Consider the following 12,629-nt stretch of genomic DNA (forward strand, 5'->3'; position numbering starts at 1 on the left):
CATTCTCACTACCCACATTTCAAGTTCTCCATAGCTGTTATGTGGCCAGTGGCAACTATATTGGACACTGGAGTCTAGGACAAGTCCAACACTTTTAGAAGACCTTTTGGATAACACTCATATAGAAATATTGGCAAAGCAAAATGAGTATAGTGCCTTTAGATTATTTTTTAATCATCATTAAACAAAACAATTCCTAGAAATTTGATATGAGAATTACTGTAATCCAGATGTACCAAATATCTCTGCTGCTTGATCATGTATGATTAAATTAAGTAGCTAAATTTAGTAACATAGAGAAGCTGAAAATTTTTCTTAAGATTATATTCATATTTACATCTACAGTAGAAAGCATGTTAATTTTCATTTATTAAGATATCCAGTTAAAACCAATTCTTAAAGAGACCTGTTAGTGATAGTGCCACTTTTAATCAATCTGAATAGAATAATGATGTTTTTCCATAGCACCTTTTTTAATTTAAAAATGTTTATCCTTACAATATGACTTTAATTATTCCTGCTGTTTTAATATTTTCAATCATAAGCCTTAAATATCTCTCTCTCTCTCTCTCTCTCTCTCTCTCTCTCTCTCTGTGTGTGTGTGTGTGTGTTTGTGTGTGCGTGCGTGCGTATGTGTGTGTGTGTGTGTGTGTGATCAGTTATTTAATTTCTAAATATTTCAATGAAGGGAAGATCAGAGTGGAATGAGGTATTAGACATAGTAGATATTATTTCAGGCATTATTTGATTAAGTGACCTGGTTAGTGTGGTTCATTTTGTCATCATTATTGTCATTTTATACTTGGGATGTCATTACGAAACCATGAAAAAATGATTATGTAGCATTTCTCTTCAATAATGATTACCCTATATGACCAAGATAGGAACTAATAAAATTCTCCTAAGCACTATTAACTATCACCTTATCCCTGCTCATCTTATCTTTTGAGGATAAAAATATTAGAATTGACCTGTGGATACATTTTCCTCTTTGGATTCTTATGTGCTTTGTTCTGTAGCTTCAAATAGTTCATTAACCCAAGACTAGAAAATTTAAAGTTAACAAAGATTCACGTATGTATTATTTTAGTGGAATTCCTGTTAAAATGGTTGTTAAAGGAAATTCCTATTTTAAATTAGATGAATTATTTAGCATACAGCAGTGGCATAAGTTTATAATTATGTCCTCTCTACACAAATGCTCTGGATGCTCTTATTCCCTCAAGTTTGATTTCCCTTAGAAAGTCCATATGAATATGGGGCCCTTTCTATTGATCTAATTTAAGCCCATTTGTACTTTACATCGCAATTTTACTGTGACTCACAAAGCTTCTTAGAAAGAAATTGAAAACGAATAACCATGCAGAATGACTTTTTCCTTTTCCTCTCCATTGCACATAGCTGATTGTATAGCAAATTATAACAACCAACTGGATAACAAACAAACAAATCTGATGCTCCCTGAGTCAACTGTTTATGGTGATGTGGATCTTAGTAACAAAATCAATGAGATGAAAACCTTCAATAGCCCAAATCTGAAGTACGGGCGTTTTGTCAATCCATCAGGGCAGCCCACTCCTTATGCCACCACCCAGCTCATCCAGTCCAACCTCACCAATAACATGAACAATGGCAGCGGGGACTCCAGCGAGAAGCACTGGAAACCACCCGGTCAGCAGAAACAAGAAGTGGCACCAATTCAGTATAACATCATGGAGCAAAACAAACTGAACAAAGGTGAACAGCTCGGCCCTTATTCCTTCTCTTTCCCATGTTGACATTCTTAGCCCCTCGGCACTAGATGTCAACAACTGTCTGTGACTCGAAAGTCACCTCTTTCCTTTGGTTATTGTGATTTTCTTCTTTCTTTGGTTTCGGAATTTCCAGTGTCAAAGAGTTAATTAGCACCACAATAAGCTTGGAAAATTGATTTTATAATAATATATAAGTATTTTCAAATGGTTTTGAGATTAATTTAAATTTAATAGTAGGTGAGGGATTGCTGAGGACATACAATCTTTTATTCATAAGGCAGATGTACAACTGTCACAATACCTCGAATTTTCAATAAATAGACTATTCCACTCTTTCCACTTGAGGATGGAAGATAATTGCTTCTACATGGTCCTATGAATGAAGGGCCTTTTTATATCAAACTGAAGAAAAATAATTAAATTAAACTTGAACTGGAGAAGTGGTTCAATTTGTTGTATTTCTCAGACCTTGTGTGGTTCCTGAGATTGCTATGATGTATATAATTTTAGAACCTCAATTTCTTGGGTTGACCTGATTGAAGTCTGCCAGTATAGAACCTAAAATAAATGGAGTTTAGTATTAACTTGAAGCAGCAGAATAGTATTTTATGGCCTGAGGGGAATATCTGTGTATTGTAATGTTGTAATGCATGTGGGTTGAAAGAGATAGGTGTTTGATTTCTTTGTAGTTCTTCAGGCTACTGCTTTAATAACATGATTTGCAAAGTTATATACCTCTAGCTATAACTAGATTGCTCTAATTTGAATAGACGGGGCAATGTTGTGCACGTATCCTGGTCAAGAATGCATTTTATGGTACATAATTAGAGGTACGGATTTATTTTCTTAGGCTTGAGTTGAGAGCATTTTCTTCAAAAATAAAACTTTGTGAAGCTGGAGAGTATAACAAGATAATTTAAACATTTCATTAAGTTCATGTCATGTTTTAATTTGATAATAAAGTCATCTAGCTTTTTCCCAAGTTTGAGAAGGTACTTAACTGGTATAATAATCCAATTTAATAAATATTTATTAAGATTCCTACATACATTGATGACAAAGACTGACAAAATTGAGAGCAGATTCTGCAGCTATGGAGATTACTGTGGGGATTCAAACCATTACATTATTTTTCCATAGTGTGTGGTTTTACTCTGGACCTCAGAAAGCTCTGACAGTCCTCTGTACAAACATTTCAGAACTCTGATTTATTGTTTGTACTGCTTGTAAGCAGATTTGGTATGTCAGAGTGTAATAAAGACCCCGGAATGCAGCTAGGCTGACAGATTATTACTGACTACATTCCAGTAGCAAGCTTATCATCTGGATTTTCACCTTTGCCTAAATAAGGAGAAGCATTTCTGGGGCAGATTAGATATTTTATTTTCTTATCAGGGATACATTTTTATGAGATATCATCTAGCTGACAAGTTTCCGTTTTATTTTTATTTTATTGTAATTTATGTTTTATGAGTTGCAGATGTGGCATTTTCTGATTTATTCTTGTTAGAATTATTTTGTTACTATATATACATGTATGTACATATTTTGGGGGGAGAGTACTACTGATTGAGGGTACTGGGTCTCATGCATACTAAGTATGTGCTTTACCACTTAGCTATACCCCCAGTTTCTATTCCTATATTTTTAAATGGATATATAGACATCCATTTTGAGTGTAAGTCTTTTTATAGCCTGACAATTTGAATCTAAAAATAAAAGAGAAAAACAGACAATTGGTTTCTTAATGTACTCAGAAATATATACAAAATAAAGAGATTAGAAATAACTCACAAAGAAAACATAAATGTATATATTTTTTCTATCTGAAATATCTAGATTATCGAGCAAATGACACAGTTCCTCCAACAATTCCATACAATCACTCATATGACCAGAATACGGGAGGATCCTACAACAGTTCGAATCAGGACAGTAGTACATCTGGTAAGGGGATCCCAGGAAACATCTACCTCTCTGTTTAAAAGATGGTACAGCCCCAGATGGACTGAAGTATTGAATCACTTTATATCATTTGAATCTAATCTTTCTTTATATCAGGCTTGGGTTTTTGTTTTTTATATCAGACATGGGTCTTATTTTTTCAGTTTAAGGGACTATATTCTCAGTAAACCATTTTATTTTCCATTAGGTATCAAATACTAAGCTCCCTGTTTTCTTCCTTTATCAGTAAATCAAAAGTATGAACTAAAATTTAAAAGCAGCTACCACTAAACTTTAAAGGCAGCTGAAACTTTTTTCTCCCTTTTCCAAAATATAACATAAGAAATGTTGTACATATAGGTAATCAGATAAATCTGTTACCATTTGAAATAATGCTATTAAAGCAAGTAACGTTTAAGTACACTTCAGCACTGTAAAAACCTGAGAGACAATAACCTGAGATCCAGCTACTGTCTCAGTTTGTACTTTCTCTGTGATCCCTCCGTTCTTGTTCAAGAGCCTCATAAAGCAACCTCTCAGCCTCAATTTGTCCATGCCTCAAAAACCACAGAGACTCCTCCCTGTGGTCTTCATGCTGGGACAGCTGTTTGCCAGCTGTTTTCCTGATAGGGGTTGCAGATGGGAGCTTGATGGTACTTAAGTCCTGTTTTTCTAATTAAAGGTGGTTCATTATTAGAACTAACATGTGGCAAGTCACACCACAATGAGAACAAACTAATTGGTCTTGAATGGAGCATGTATCTGCAGGAGAGGGTAGAAATTGCACCTCCCAGCAACTGGATCAAAGTCATTGCTAGGTTCTTTTAGCCAAGTGTCTCTACCTCCTTCTGTAAAGAACATCACATTCACAGTTTGCTGCCTTCTTTTAGCTAAAGTATGCTGGTTTAACATTTTCTAACCTGTGTTGAAATTTTTCTTATTTAAAGGAGCTTAGAAATGGCCCTTTTTCTTTGTAGATTTTCTCAGAATCTACTGTACATTAATTTGTATTAACAATGAAAATATTATCAAATATTTTTTTTCTTTTTTAAATCAAGTAAACTGACTTAAAAATGTCAAAGATCTACTTTTGGGAAAAACATAAAAACATAAAATATTTAGATATTTGAATGTTGATGTCATTTCATCTTTATATTCTTACTTATAGAGAAAATCATATTTTAATAGGGGAAAAACCCCATGATTCTAGGTTATTAATTTTCGATTGACCTTCTCCATCTCTTAGCTTAGACACTGAGACCATGATGCCATGCTGCTATTCATCACCTGTTATTCTGTGGATATTTGGTAAAACAATTATAAAGGAGTGAGGTCTGGTGAAGGTAGGGAGCAAGTAAAGCTAGTACATGAAGTACAGGAAAGGTTTGTATGGGTCAAGTCACTGGGTCAGGTGGAGTTACTACCATGCATGTGTCTCAGGAAATCCAGAGGAAGACACTGGCCAATGTTGACTCTGTCATGCATGCCCAGTCACCCCAGTACATAACAACCGAGTGACAGACAGAAACAGAGACACCCAGGCTCAGGGCTGGAGTCACAGTTTATTAGTAACAGCCTGTTCCTCAGCCCACACTTGGTGTTGTAACATACCAAGGCAAGAACATCTGGTATAACAAACACTGCCGTTAGAAAATTCCCAAGTGACTTAAAAAAAAGTAAGTCCCTCTGCCACTGAGTAAGCTAAGACCTGTGTCATATGCAGGGTGACATGTAGCTGTTTAAGTTAGGATTTAAAAAAAAAAAAGATCAAGACAATTCACTGATATTACAGGATCATATGAGAAAAATCAATTACAATTCAATTGCAATTAACAATTATTGTCTATAATATAAATATGATTCTAAAATATATTCAGGGGGAGAACTTTATCCCCAGATACCTTTTGACCTGAAGGTTTTAAAAGGGGAACATATGCATCTATGGTGTTCAAAGAATACACCAAATCTAAAATTGGAAAACTGTAGCACTTGAAGAATTGGGTTATTTCAAACTATTAGGAACGTTCAGCAACATTATTTTACTATAAGCCACAATTTTATAGAAACAGCGGCTGAGAAGATGTCTGTCCCTTTCTAAGAGCATTTTTTGGCTTCTTTTGTCGTTAGTTATATTAGTTCTTCCAGCATTTATTCTCATCTGTATCTGCCCTTCTGAAGAAAACTAATAATTTCATTGTGCCCAAAACATTTCAATGGACAAGTACAAATTATATATATTCAGTGATTTAATGCAACAGTGGAACTCTAATAGATCGTATCTGTATCATATTGTATTTTAGGTTTCAGCAATTAAATAATAGAAAGGCACTCCAGAAAATATGTCTACAGCTCATTTGTTTTAGATGATAATCCATAATGCAATTAATTACTGTAGGAAGATCACTATTAATGATATGACTTGTAAAATTCATTTATGGTTTTATTGCTTTTTTGCTATGCGTTCTACAGTTAAATTGACAATTCTTTGCTTCTTCTCTTCTATAAAATTCTGAATTAAAATTAATGAAGAAAAGTGTGTTTATCTCTATATACCTGAATAAATTATAAGATCATATTCACAGAAAATAATTAATCATGGATAATAGGAAAAAAAATTAAAGGCCAGGAATAAAAGACTTGTACTTAATTTCTTCTCTAGGAAGTCAAGGGCACAAGAAAGGGGCACGGACACCCAAGGTTCCCAAACAGGGTGGCATGAACTGGGCAGACTTGCTTCCTCCTCCCCCGGCACATCCTTCTCCCCATGGCAACAGTGAAGAGTACAGTATTTCTGTAGATGAAAGGTAGGCGGAACATAACCTGTGAATGGTATAATACATTTGCTTATACCCACCCAAGTAGTTGTTACCCTGTACTGCCAAGAGGAGACTGACTCCTGAAGTTCACAGTGTTATCTCTAAATAAGACAATGTTGATCAGTGTCGCTTTAAAACCCTCCTCAGGGATGCCCATAAAAGAATGAGTGCTCTAGAAACTTCTTTAGGAACTGGGAATTACACACACACACACACACACACACACACACACACACACAGGAAATCTTGAGTTTGTATATATAGAATTTCACATATGATTTTGTGATTTTCAAAATAGTCATGCACTGCCTAAGGTCATTTCAGTCAATGGCAGACCACATATATGATGCTCTTCCCATAATATTAAAATGGAGCAGAAAAATTCCCATTGTCTATTATTTGTACTGTACCTTTTCCATACTTAGATGTGCCTAGATACCTGACTACTTCCCCTGGTGTTACAGAGGCGTTCAGTATTAAGTATGATGATATACAGGTCCAGAGCCTAGGAGCAATAGGCTATATTATTTAGCCCGGTTTGTGTTAATGCCATGGGAGTTTGTCTAAATCTACTCTGAAGTTCAGACAGTCATGAAATCCCTAAACAAGGTGTTTCTTAGAGCATGTTCCTGTAGTTAAGTGATACATGACTGTGTTAGAATTTCTTTGACACATTGTTAAGTTTTCATAAAATAATTATGTGGATTTACATACCACAATTTCTGGAGACTACATTTTTCTTAGATATTATCACATTATGCTGAAAATTACTTGTAGAGGTTTAAACTTCCCTGAACTATTTCTCAGAAGGATTTAACAAGAACAAATAGTCCACATGAAAAAATGAAAAGTTAGAGTGCTTCCTCTCATTCCAGAATCTTTATAATTGGACATGATACCTCAAACAAAACAAAACAGCTGCTTTAGTAGTGAGATTAAAAGCAGAGAATTCTCTTGACTTAGAGAATTAACTACAAAAAAAATGAAATCTACTTGGAAATAGTCTTTTCAATGACTTTATAGAAATAAAGGCTTTGTTTTTTAATTCTTATAAAAAAGAGTTTTACAGTCCCAGCTGTGCACAGAAGACAAAACCTCTGTGCTTCTGTTTTTTAATCATTTTTAAATAACATATATTTTCAAGTAAAATTCTTTTACAAAAATGTTAACAGGCGATTCCCATTATCCATAGTAGTTATGTTTTATAAAGTTGCTGTGAACACTGAATTGGTGAATATGGAACCATTAGTCTCTAGGGGAAATACAGGGTTAGATTCTTTGAGCCTCAGGTCACAACATTTTGGTTGATCTGAGGCCTTTTTTTATATGTGTTTTGTTTAAAGCACCATTATTTAATATATATTTTTCATTAATATAGTGTCATTTCTGAGAAAACACATCTGTTATAGACACATTTTCTCTGTTAGGCACATCACAACCCTCTTAAGTTAGGAGTGCCAAGCTGCATGTTAACATTTCCTCTGGGTGCCATTTTTAACAGGGAAATCACTGATATTAAGCAAGAAAATTTCAAGCAATGTGGGCCCTAAATCAACTGTTCAAATGATGTGAGAGCTGACGAAAGAAAATATGTGTTGTCTTGTTTTGCTTCTGCTGGGTACATGCATGTCAGGTGGTTCAATTTTTTGGTGTCTTTTTGTATGTATGAAGATGGCCACAAAAACATCACTAGTATTGATATGGGGGTTTCAAATTCACTGAATCAGTGAATTTGCGAATATAGAATCTGCAAATCGTGAAGATAAGTTTGGTCATAATAGTTTGTTTTCCAGGCTATTTTAATAGAATATTTTCTTCTATTTTAGTTGACTAAAAAGGGTTAAAATAAAATATGCTATTGTAGATTTAAAAAAAATACTACAAGATATACAACTTCTCCCCAAAGAGAAAGATTTGATTTGCCTGGTAAGAATGAATCTAATCTGCTGATAAGTGTTTTTCACCTTGAAAATGATAAAGTTATCAATTAAGAGCAGGGATTTTTATGGATCCTGGGACCATGCAGAGATATGGACTTTTGCAAAACTAACATGGCAGGGGTGGGAAAACTGGGAAGGCAAACGTAAGCCAGATTATGCCGATACTCAAATGCCTTGCTGCAGCATTTTTATTTTATTCTCTAAGCAATTAGAGAGCCATTTATTACTTGGAGCAAATGAACGACCTGACAGTGACTTGTATTATAGTAAAGCAATTTTGGAACAATGTGACCATGGCGAAGCAAGGAGTGACTGGCGGCAAAGAGATCAATTAAAAGATTATTGCAGTAGGACATGCAACAGATGAAAACAAGGGAACAGATTGTAGAGAGTCCTTATAGGTAGAATACAGATGAATTGTGAGACAGGTTAATGAAGAGGAGAAAGGAATAATTCTCTTCAAGATTACTAATTTGGATAGGTGAGCAAATTGCTTGGCTACTTGATAACAAAGGAAACATAAGAAGGAGTTACAAAAATTGAGGTAGGAGGATTAGGGAATTAAAAAAGATAAAAAGCAACCACATTATTTAAGCATCAGTTTTCCTAAGGTAAAGTAAACAAGGTGGGGTGGTAGAGAACAAATAAGAGAGAGCAGTAATCAAACAGTTTATATAATGCAGTACATCTTTGTCATTCTAATCATTAAACATATTCCTGGGATAAGATAAGATAGAAAAGTGTAAGTACTCTCCAGATTTATCTTGTTTCCTACTCAGATCTAGCCCAGGAGCAGAAGAGCATTTTACTGTTTAGGGGTATTGTATTTTTCACTCACCATCCTAAATTCAAACCAACCAGTTCATTTTGTGCCCAACTGAAGAAATAATGATCTATTTGCATTTTCAAAAGAGAGTTCTATTGAACTATGTAAGTTGTTTCCAGTATCTCTCCCTTTGAAAGAATTTAGAAAGTCCTTTGCTCAGGGTCTAGAACTTCATCATCAGACTATCTGCAATGCCATCTTTGCATCTTCTTGAGAATATGTTGCACTGGAGGAATAGAACATAGTACATTTGATATATACTAAGTTAAACTATGTTAAGTGGGTTTTTTTACTGTTTCTTTATAATTTCTCAGCCTGTATAATATGCTAATAATAATTTACAATCTTGCAGAGAAAAATAGTATATGTAATACTTCAAAAATCTTTATGATAGCAGACTTTTTAAAACAATGACTCCTTACTATGATTTAGAAGAATTAGCAGGGCGGTGATGTATTGCATTATATAAGTTGTAATTTCATTACATCTCTCTTGCTTATTCTCTACCACCTAAATTGATGACATTAGCTCAGGAAAGTTGATGCTCAAATCGTGTGGGTGCTTTGTATCTTTTTTGCTTTCCTAATCCCACTGTCTCACTCTGTGTAACACTTTTCCTCTGTTTTCTTTGTGATCAAGTAGCCTAGCAGTTTCCTCATTCATCCAAACTAGAAGTCTTGTACAAAATTTTTCCTTTTCCTCTTCTTCAATAAGCTCTTCCACAATTCATTTCTCTCTTCATATTTGAAAACAAGTCAAAGCTGACATTCCACTTACTATAGCAGTAGTTCATTGGGAGAAACTGAAGTAAGTCAGCATGTTCTTATAGTAACACATAACATGTTGTTTCAGCTATGATCAAGAAATGCCATGTCCTGTACCACCAGCACGGATGTATTTGCAGCAGGATGAATTAGAAGAGGAGGAAGATGAAAGAGGCCCCACACCTCCTGTGCGGGGAGCAGCTTCTTCTCCAGCTGCTGTGTCCTATAGCCATCAGTCCACTGCCACTCTGACCCCGTCCCCACAGGAAGAACTCCAGCCCATGTTGCAGGATTGCCCAGAGGAGATTGGCCATATGCAACACCCACCAGACAGGCGGTATGTGGTTTAGAAATAAATTTTAGCAGAATCAGATCATTTCCACTACTCACTGAATGCTGTCCCATGAAGCAGTTTTCAAATCACATGAGCATTTTCTTGGAGTATTTTCCCACAGTAAAGCCTGATAAAGGACATATCAGTAATACTGTTGACCATGACATTAGATTAATTGATCCCAGGGCACTTGCAACCATAAAATAATGGGCATTGATACTTACCCACTTATGATAATTACATTCAAGTACACGTGGCCTGCTAGTCTCATGACATGTTATTGCTGGTGGGTGTTTTTTGTACTTTAACTTTCGTTGTGCATAAGCAAACCACTTCTTTCTTTAGAAAAAGAGATTTTTCTCTTATCTTCTAAAATTGAGTTCCACATAATGATTTGTTCTTTCATAGCTGTAATGTCATAGTAGAATGAATGAGTTTAGTGTGTTCATTTTATGTTGACCTCAGATACCTTTACTTTGATATAGGTTGGGATTATTTTTATCCAGGTTACTACACAATATGTGTGAGTGGGTGTGGGTGTGAGTGTGTGTGTTTAGACTTTTTACCCTAGTGAACATCATCATCCAATACATATTTTTGTTATCTGGGATTTCAGTTGTCATTTCTACCACATAAAAGCTATTACTGTATCATGTTAGCTCTTCTCTAATTGTTGATGATATTGTTTGTACTATTTTATTGCCCTTGACACATTATAATATGTGTCTATTGCTTTCCATATTCCTAATATCATTTGAAATCGGGTATATCATTTGCCTCAGAAGATTTTTCCTCAATATTCTTGAATGAATAACAAATCCTGGTTTGTGCTGTTTGAATTTTATTCTGCTGATTAAGATAGAATTTGCAGCGTTTGCTAACAATTCTGTCATTAAGAAGTTATTACCAAATTCAAATCCTATACTTCTTAAACAGAAAGAAGTAGTTAAACCTTTCCCTGTGTGACAAGGGGAAACTTAGATTGCCATATATTTAAATAGTATTAACCTTTGAACTTCATGAAGATTGAAAGCAAATAAGTTGTCTTTTTTTTCCTATTAGCATCACAAGCCATCTCAGTTACTTTTATTAGAAGCAAATGAGAGACGGACAGAGACCATTAAGCTTCTTTCCTTCTCTCAATAGTAACCTATTTCCTTCTATCTCCTCTTTGTGGCCACTGGGACCCCAGATCTTCCTCCTGAATAGCCTTTTGTTTGTTTGTTTAATTATTCCTTCTGTAATCCTTTTTACCTTCCTTGTAAACAAAAAACAAACATGAGTTTCCTGTCATCTGTGTGGACATTACAGACGTAGGCTCTCCCTTCAATCCTCCCTTCTTTCCCTATTAACTATGTGGCTTTTAAACTTTCCGTAGCCTTCTCTCCCGGTTACAGGGTACAGACTCTCCTACTGCTGACTGTGGTTCAGCCACCTCCACCTTCCCAGTTCCTGGCTACAACTCTGCCCATTGTGTCCTAGCTTCTACACTTTTTGCTTCCATCTGTCTGCTGAAAGTAACTTCCTAATGCTAAAATCTAAAGACTTCTTTGCCCTTATTTTTCTTGAGCTTTCTGCAATGATGGCAGTTTTATAAATTGTTTGGAGAATTGAATGAGATAATGTATGTTAAGTACCTGCAGAGGGATAAGTTTTCAGCAAATACTAGTTCCCTTTTGTCCTCCTCCTTGTGTATCACCCCATCACTTGATTTGACAATTATATTCTGATGGCTGTCAAATTTATTTAGCCAGCCCAGACCTTTTCCCTGTGTGTCACAATGATATTTTCACTTGGACATCTCCACATGTCTTAACCCAAATTGATCATCTTTGCAGTGAACACTTGCTCCTTGTCCTACTTTAATGACTACTTATTTATATACCAAAGGGATAGGCAAAAGCATAAAAAATACTTTTGCCATTTGGAGATGAGCTTAATTATCCTTCTGCCTCATCTGTGGTTTTCAAACCGTCTATGAATTAAAATATTTACCGTTTCCCTTTAATTCTAATTCCAAAATAGCCTACGATTTTATTCCTTTGTTGCCATTTCTCTTGCTACTGGACCAGGGGCCCGATCCCTGTCCCTTGGAATTTTCCCATACTCTTGAAATGATATCCATTTTTCATTCCTTTCTCTCTTTACCTTCCAATGTTCATTCATTGCATGGAAGTCTGGATCTGTTTCCCCCATTTCCAGTCCTCCTCTGGAGCCCCGCACTCAAAGCCCCTGACTGTCCTCTCTTTCC

General features: G+C 35.3%; 1 pseudogene; it reads left to right on the forward strand.

The window, feature by feature from the left end:
* Nucleotides 1-12,629, forward strand: part of LOC144252550 (roundabout homolog 1-like) — a 158,785-nt pseudogene that overhangs the window by 113,001 nt on the left and 33,155 nt on the right.

Source organism: Urocitellus parryii, unplaced genomic scaffold (genome assembly GCF_045843805.1).
Source record: "Urocitellus parryii isolate mUroPar1 unplaced genomic scaffold, mUroPar1.hap1 Scaffold_45, whole genome shotgun sequence".
Taxonomy (NCBI): domain Eukaryota; kingdom Metazoa; phylum Chordata; class Mammalia; order Rodentia; family Sciuridae; genus Urocitellus; species Urocitellus parryii.